The sequence below is a fragment of the Galeopterus variegatus genome, unplaced genomic scaffold (assembly GCF_000696425.1).
Source record: "Galeopterus variegatus unplaced genomic scaffold, G_variegatus-3.0.2 Scaffold325, whole genome shotgun sequence".
Lineage (NCBI taxonomy): Eukaryota > Metazoa > Chordata > Mammalia > Dermoptera > Cynocephalidae > Galeopterus > Galeopterus variegatus.
The window spans coordinates 741,976-749,547 of record NW_007726436.1 but is presented as its reverse complement, the minus strand read 5'-3'; positions in this window follow the sequence as shown (position 1 = coordinate 749,547).

The following is a 7,572-nucleotide window of genomic DNA, read 5'->3' as shown; positions in this document are numbered from 1 at the left end:
AGAATACTTGATTTCGAGGTGTTTGAAACATGGAACTGTAATAACTTCTAGGTATTCTAAACCTGTGATTTCTGTGCCATTTTCTGTAAAGATACAAGTAAGAATAAAATTGACGTAAAAGTGGTGGGGGAGGGATCCAGGAGTCCTCTGTCAGTGGGGAAAGTTTGTATATGTGTGGCATAAAAAGTAAACCCCCAAAATGGTTTTTAGGTCAAAATTGCTGGGTTCCTCTTTCAAAATTACTCCAAACGTAGAAGCACAAGTGGCCTACCTCTTTCCACTGAGCTGATACCACCCTTCAATGACATTTGCCATTGTGATATGGGACCCTCCCCTGTCTCAGGCACAACTTAAATATCCCAGCTGTGGAGCCCCTAAGATATTGCCCACTCCTACTCCCCTCCCAATAGATTACATTTACCTTTCTCTCTGATACTTATAATCAACCCTATTTCCCTAACACCTCTGGTAAAGCCCACAGTCCACCTTGGTCCAAAAAGCACCAACTCCCTTTTGTGTACACCTGTGCACCTGCACATCTTACCTTCAGCCTAAACCATAACAACAAATGAAAAAGGAACTAGAAGTCAGATGGATTACGCTAAGTCACTGTTAAAGAGAAGGGTGTAAACAAGAGAAACAGCTTGAGGAAGACCACATGAAATTGCCTGCAGACAGCTGTGACCACCGACCTGACGTGTTAGGTGGAACTGAGCAGGCTAGATAGGCTGTATTTGAGCTTTTGGCTCAAGAAATCACATGAGATTATTTCACTTTGGCTCAGATGTGGAACTCCCTCGTGGATGAGGTTTCTGGCAGCCCATTATCAAAGGAGAATGACAGGAGGCTGGAGAGTCTTGCATCCTGGAATGAATCCAGGTGTGGTCCTCCCAGATCCCCAGCCTGCAGGGCACAGGTGGGAAATCGCTGACTCCTGTGTGGTAATGGCAAAGAGTCAAGAGCCTGGCTGGCTTCAGGTCCTGTCACACGGCTGTTCCCTGCTTGCCTGCCAGCCTCCACCTTGCCCCCTGGTCTAGGAATGCCCTCCCTGCCCTGCCCAACCCCCGCCCTCCAGGAAATAAACTGCTACTCGTCCTTCAAGTCCCCTCCTCCCTGAAGCTTTTCAGACCCTCCAGGAAAGTTTATAACTTCTGTTCTCTTACAGCACTTGGGACGTTCCTCCATTATGGCATTTTCTGCTTTGTGTTGTAATTTTTATTTACAAGTCCAACTTTCCCACAAGACTGATTTCTTCAAGGATGGGGACTGTATCTTAGGCATCTTTTATCTCTAGGACCCATCAAAGGGTCTGACACTCAATCTGCCATTGAATGAATGAATGCATATTTACCTATAATTCATCCATTTATTCAGTAATTTAAAAACATTTATTGAGCAACTAGTATGTAGCTGGCAGTGGGTCAAGGGGATACAGTGGTGGGCAAAGCAGTTTCAAGTCCCTATTCTCATGGAACTTACAGTCTGGAGGGAAAAACAGAATTCAAGTAACCACACAGATAAAATTTAAACTGCAAATCTCCTAAGGTCTTGGAGGTGTGATATAAGGGACCATGAAAGCGCATGAGGGCAACTGGACTATCAGTGGGATTTGGGTCAAGGTGTTTATCCTCTGAGCCTCTCTCTCCTGCGTTCTAAACCGGAATAATACCATCTGCCCTGCCAGTCTCATAGTGTTGTGAGGAAGAGTGAGGGTACTGGGCAAAGTTCCACATGAGCACAAGGGAAGGTGGCCATGCCAAGGTGGGCTCCTGAAGCCCGGGGGCACCCTTGGCAGCTGCCCTGATCTCAGGTAGATCTAGGAGACAACTGGACACTCACAGGCTTGGGAGATGCCAGAAATCTCCTGGAAAATCACCCAGGGGATTTACCTTGGGAAGAGGCAAGCAGCTGCCTGCAGAGGGAAAAGCAAATAGGCCTGCAGGTAATCAATGAGGGGAGAGGCCAGGAAGCCACCGCAAAGGGTGAAGACTGGACAGGAAAGGAAGGCCTGAACAGCCAGGCCCAATCAGGGCAGAACAGAGAGGAATCCCTTGGGCCAGGCCGTGGCTCATTTGGGAGAGTGTGGTGCTGATAACACCAAGGCCACGGGTTCAGATCCCTTTATAGGGATGGCCGGTTGGCTCACTTAGGAGAACGTGGTGCTGACAGCACCAAGTCAAGAGTTAAGATCCCCTTACTGGTCAACTTTAAAAAAAAAACAAAAAAAACAAAACAGAGAGGAATCCCTCTCAGGAGTTGACTGTACCCCAGGGACCCTGAAACCCAGCCCTGGAAGGGAGGTTTTATTCCAGTCTCTGCGGGCCCAGCAGGCTGCAGATGGATGGCTGCATGTGCCAGAGGAGCAAGAGAGTGATAAAAGGGCAGGACGGGCTGATGGTGAGGGCTGCTTGGAGCTGCTGAATGGACCTAGCAGGGATAGATGAAGAGGGGTTTGGCTTGTGGGGGGGGGGGTGACAAGTGGCAAGTGGGGGTGGTCAAGGGGGGAGCTCCCAAGGCACAGTCCTATGGTCTGGAGGGGGCAGCTGCTGCAAAAAAGAGAGGGCCTGATCTGAGAGATTGCTGGACCTGGCTCCAGCCCCCTGCTGGGCTGTCCAGTCTCCTATGTCTCCTGAATCCCACAGCTCATCGGGGGCCTTGGAGTCCTTCTGCTCCTGGAGCTGCAGTGCCCTCTCTCCCCAGCCTCCCCTTGGGGTGCAGAGGTGTGGCCACTGGCTCATCAGTTGTGACAGAGGTACCAGGCTGATGTAGAATGTTGTAGTAGGAGAAACTGGGGTGGGGGTATGGGAACTCTCTGTACTAGCTTTATAGTTTTTTCTGTAAATCTAAAATTGTTGTAAAAATAAAATTTATTTAAAAAATTAACTAGTTGGTTTTTCTAGAGGGAAAGCAACAGATGACTTCTTTGGGTTTGAACAGGTGCCAGGGCTGCCCCTTTTCTTAACCCTAACCCTCAGGAATCTGCTTACCAAGTGTCCCAGCTGGTCCCACAGGCACCGAAGACCCACCCTCTGGGGAACTGAACCTGGGTCAAGAGCCACTGGCCTCTACTGGTTCTGTCTCCTGGTGCTTCCTGCCTCCTGTTTCCTCTTTAAGTTTCCTCCTGCCCAGCTGCTCCTCCACTCAGGCATCAATGGAGCTGCTGAGCGAGCCCAGTGGTGATTTTCTCTGTCACTTTCTCACTGCAGGGCATTCCCTCCCAAAGCTGACTATTCTCATTGATTGTCAGCCTCATCCCCTCCCCCACTCCTCACCCCTGAGCCAGGGACCCTCCAATTTATCTCCATAGCTCTGTTCCCAACATGGTGGAGTCAGGCTGTGGACCTCAGGGAGTCTCTGTCACAGGAAGGGGTCAACGAGTGATGAGGTGACTTCTGTTGATCAGCAGAACTACACAAGCTGTTCTATGTGCCCCCCAGGCTGATATTCACCTCCCATCCTCTTCCCAACATGGTGGAGTCAGGCTGTGGACCTCAGGGAGTCTCTGTCACAGGAAGGGGTCAAGGAGTGATGAGGTGACTTCTGTTGATCAGCAGAACTACACAAGCTGTTCTATGTGCCCCCCAGGCTGATATTCACCTCCCATCCTCGCTTGGTGCTCATGAGGCCAGAGAAAAGGTGGTCGGCCTAGGTGATCACGGTGGGCTCAGAGGTGAGAGGGAAGAAGAACAGAAGTTCACTATTCCCTCCCCACATCCCCAAGGAGGGGAGACCAGAACCATTTTTATCTGCTTAGAAGTAGAAACAAATTACTAAAAGCCAAACCCAGGCTCGCCAACAAAGATCTTTGCAGTTGAGATGCCAATGCTGGAAGTAGGAGGTTGGATATAGTTACAAACAAGAAAGTATTAAGACAAGTGCTGAGCTGAACAGCAACAGGAGAATGTTCAAAGAACAAATACAACCTCTAACAAGAGAGCCGCTTTCCCCTCCACCCCACACTTTTGTCTCCCATGATGCCCTGTGATTCGGGAGTCAGTCCACCCTTGGTTTCATGCAGAAGGGGCAAGTTCTAGGAAGGCAGGGACAGAGTAGCATGGAAGAAAAGGTGGGGAGTGGACTCGGGAAGAGGTAGGCAGCCCTCCCTCATCCCGAGGCCACTCCCATCTGTCTGCGGGCCACCATGACCCAGGGATGACAAGCTCTGATGAGAAGAGCGTGACCTAAACATGGGAAGACCATCAGAGTGGATCCAGAAGGCCTGAGCGTAAGCGCAGACTCTGCTACTCTCTTGACTTGCTCAAGAACCGGTACACTCATGTATAAAACAGCAGCGATGGCAATACTTGCAGGCGTTGGGAGTCTCATCCAAAGAGAGGCTCTGCATTAAACTCTATTCCTTCTTAAGTCAGTTTTAATTTTTGCTGTTATTTTAAAAAATTTCCCACCTTTACCTTTTTTGGGAGAGGGAGGACTTTGCTAACTTCTTACCCCATTCTTCTTTAAACCTTCTCCTTTACTAATATAGACATTTAAAGCCATACATTTCTTCTAAGCTGTATTGCAGTTGCATCCCAAAAGACTTACTGTGTAGAGTTTTCGTTTATTTTTCAGTTTCAGGTATTTACTAAATCCCTTTTTCTAAAACTTCTGAATGTCTTAAGTGTTTAAACATTTCCAAGCATATGGGATTTTTGTGGGTGAAGGAATTATTCCTGTTATTGACTTCTAATTTTATTTTATTGTGATCAGAGATCATCATTTTCATCCTCTTGATCTTTGGTATATATTGAGACTTGGTTGGAACCAATATGTGGTTAATTTTTGTAAATATTCCATTTGTGATTAAACAGAGTATGTTTCCTCTAATTTGGGGTGCAGTGTTCTATACAATGTGGCTATTAGTTAGCTGAGCTGTTCAAATATTTTCTATTTCTTTTTTCTTCTCTTTTATCTACTGAGAGATGTGCTAAAAAAAAAAAAAACAACTCCCACGGATTTGCCAATTTAGCCTTGTAATTCTGCCTTTTGTTTGCTGCATTTGTTGACTCTCATGGTACATTTTCTGCTTGTGTGTTTTGTAATTTAACATAACAAGCTTCTGTCTCTTCCTTTTTCTTGGATACTCAGATTGTGTAAGTGTTCTTTTCAGCCTCACCTCGAGGCCCATATGGCATTTAAAAGCAAGTCCCAGCCAACAGTCACTTCCTGAGCCCACACCCCAATCCCCATTCTGGCTCTCATACCTGGTATTGTTTTTATTTTATTTTGGCTGCTGGCCATAGGGGGATCTGAACCCTTGACCTTGGTGTTGCAACTCCGTGCTGTCACCAACTGAGCTAACGGGCCAGCCCTGGATTGTTTTTATTATTTCCTAGTGCAGTCATGCATTTAACTTGTTTTTGTTATTTTTTATTCACCCGTAGGTGTTCTTAAACAGAATTTTTTTCACCAGCCTAGTCTACCATTTCCCCAGAAGTTCCAAGGCTATTTGTAAACTGTAAAGGGCTGTACAATGTGAATAATGTGATTACTTCTCAAGCCTTTGGCTTTTCGGCATTCTTCCCTGCTGCTGGTGGTCACCACCCCACCCAGTTCCCCATTGGGATACTTCCCCCAATCCTGACATCCGGTTATGTGCTTGGATTTCTTTCACTTGGTTCTTATCAACCCCTTTGTGGGAAGAGGCTCCCACAGATGCTCTGTGGTCTTAGAACCAATTTCTTAGCCTCTCTTGGCCACGATTTTGTCCCTCCTGTCACCTGCACCTTCCTCTGCATTTCTGGGCTCCAGAAGTGTGAGTAAGCAGTGCAGGAGCGAGTGATGTGTGATATGTGTTTGGTTAGGCAGAGAAACTATGAAAACATACCTATATTTTCTTCCTGCCTCTTTTTCCAGGCTGGTTGAAATGATGGCTGGAAGAATGGAAGTTCTCCCAAGGGCATGCAGCCATGCGATCGGTGTGGGAGTCAGGTAGTCAGCAGTGAAGGGAAGCACGCTTTTAGCAGCACTTAAAAAACAACAACAACAGCAACAAACTATTAATTTTGAATTATTAATTTTTGTGATTTTTAAAAATTTAAAATCAGCACTTTACTATATTACCTTATTATTCATTCTCTACATAATCTTCGCATTTTTTTCTAAGCCATTTGAGAGTAAGTTGAGGACAAGTTACTCCATTATGACTTAAAACTTCAGTGTACCTTTCCTTAAAATGAAGGTACTGTCCCACACAACCACAATATAACCAATAAAATTAAGAAATTAGTGCTGATTCAAAACTATCATCTAATCTGAAGAATGCTGATCATCCCAATAATGTCCTTTATGAACTGCGGATCCAACCCAGGACCACACCCTGAATTTGATTGCCAGGTCTCTGCAGTCTCCTTCCATCAGGAACAGCTCCTCAGCCTTTCCTTGCCTCCCATGACCTGGACATTATTGAAGTGAAATCTACTTCTTTATAGACGTTGGAATCTACTTCTTTATAGAACGTCCTCAATTTGGCTTTGTCTGGTATTTCCTCATGATTAGACTCAAGTTGCATAACCTGAATCTGCATTTTTGGCAGAAATCCCACTGTTCTCCGTGCGTCATGTCAGAAAGCATGCTGTGTTGTCCCATTCCTGGGGATAACTTTTATCATTTGATAAGATGGTATCTGCTCGGTTTCTCCATTGTAGAGTTAATGAATACTGTGTTCTTACTAGGAAGTATTTTGTAGGAAGATACTTTGAGACTATATACATATCTTATTCTTCATCAAACTTTAGTCCACTAGTTTTAATATCTACTGATGCCTCTTGCCTGAATCCTGCCTAGCTCCTTTTAGTGGAGAATGGTATTTAGATACCAAGATCTGTATACTAGGTGTGTTATTGCTACTGGGGTATAATTGCTTCTAGGAAGAGCTGGGAAATGCACACACACACATATACACATGTAGCATAGTGCTTAAAGTTGCCATTCTAATATGCTGGCATAAAAGACTTCCCAGACCCCTCTTTTCTTACTAAAGGGGTCCAGAGTATTGTGATGTCCCCAAACCACATGTAGCTAATTCCTGACTCAGACCTCCCAGGATCAAGCCTTTGAAATGGGCAAGGTCAGGCTGGCCCATGGCTTACTCGGGAGAGTGTGGTGCTGATAACACCAAGGCCACAGGTTCGGATCCCATATAGGGATGGCCGGTTAGCTCATTGGGTGAGCGTGGTGCTGACAACACCAAGTCAAGGGTTAAGATTCCCTTACCCCGGTCATCTTTTGAAAAAAAAAAAAAAAAAGAAGTGGGCAAGGTCTACACTTTCTCTGGTTCAAGTCCAGCTTACCCCCCATTACAAGCCACACATCCTTGCACTAGCGACCACTTTTGTAAAAGGGTTTGGGACAGTTTTTATTTTTATAAATTTTTCTTAATTGGCCCATGATAATTGTATATATTTACGGAGTACAATATGGTATTTGGGTATATTCATACTGTCTGTAATGATTGTATCAAGGTGCTTAGTATGTCTATCACCTTAAACGGTTGTCACTTCTTTGTGTTAGGAACATTCAACATCATCTCAACTAACTATTCAAGATACAAGGGACAGTTTTTAATTTTAT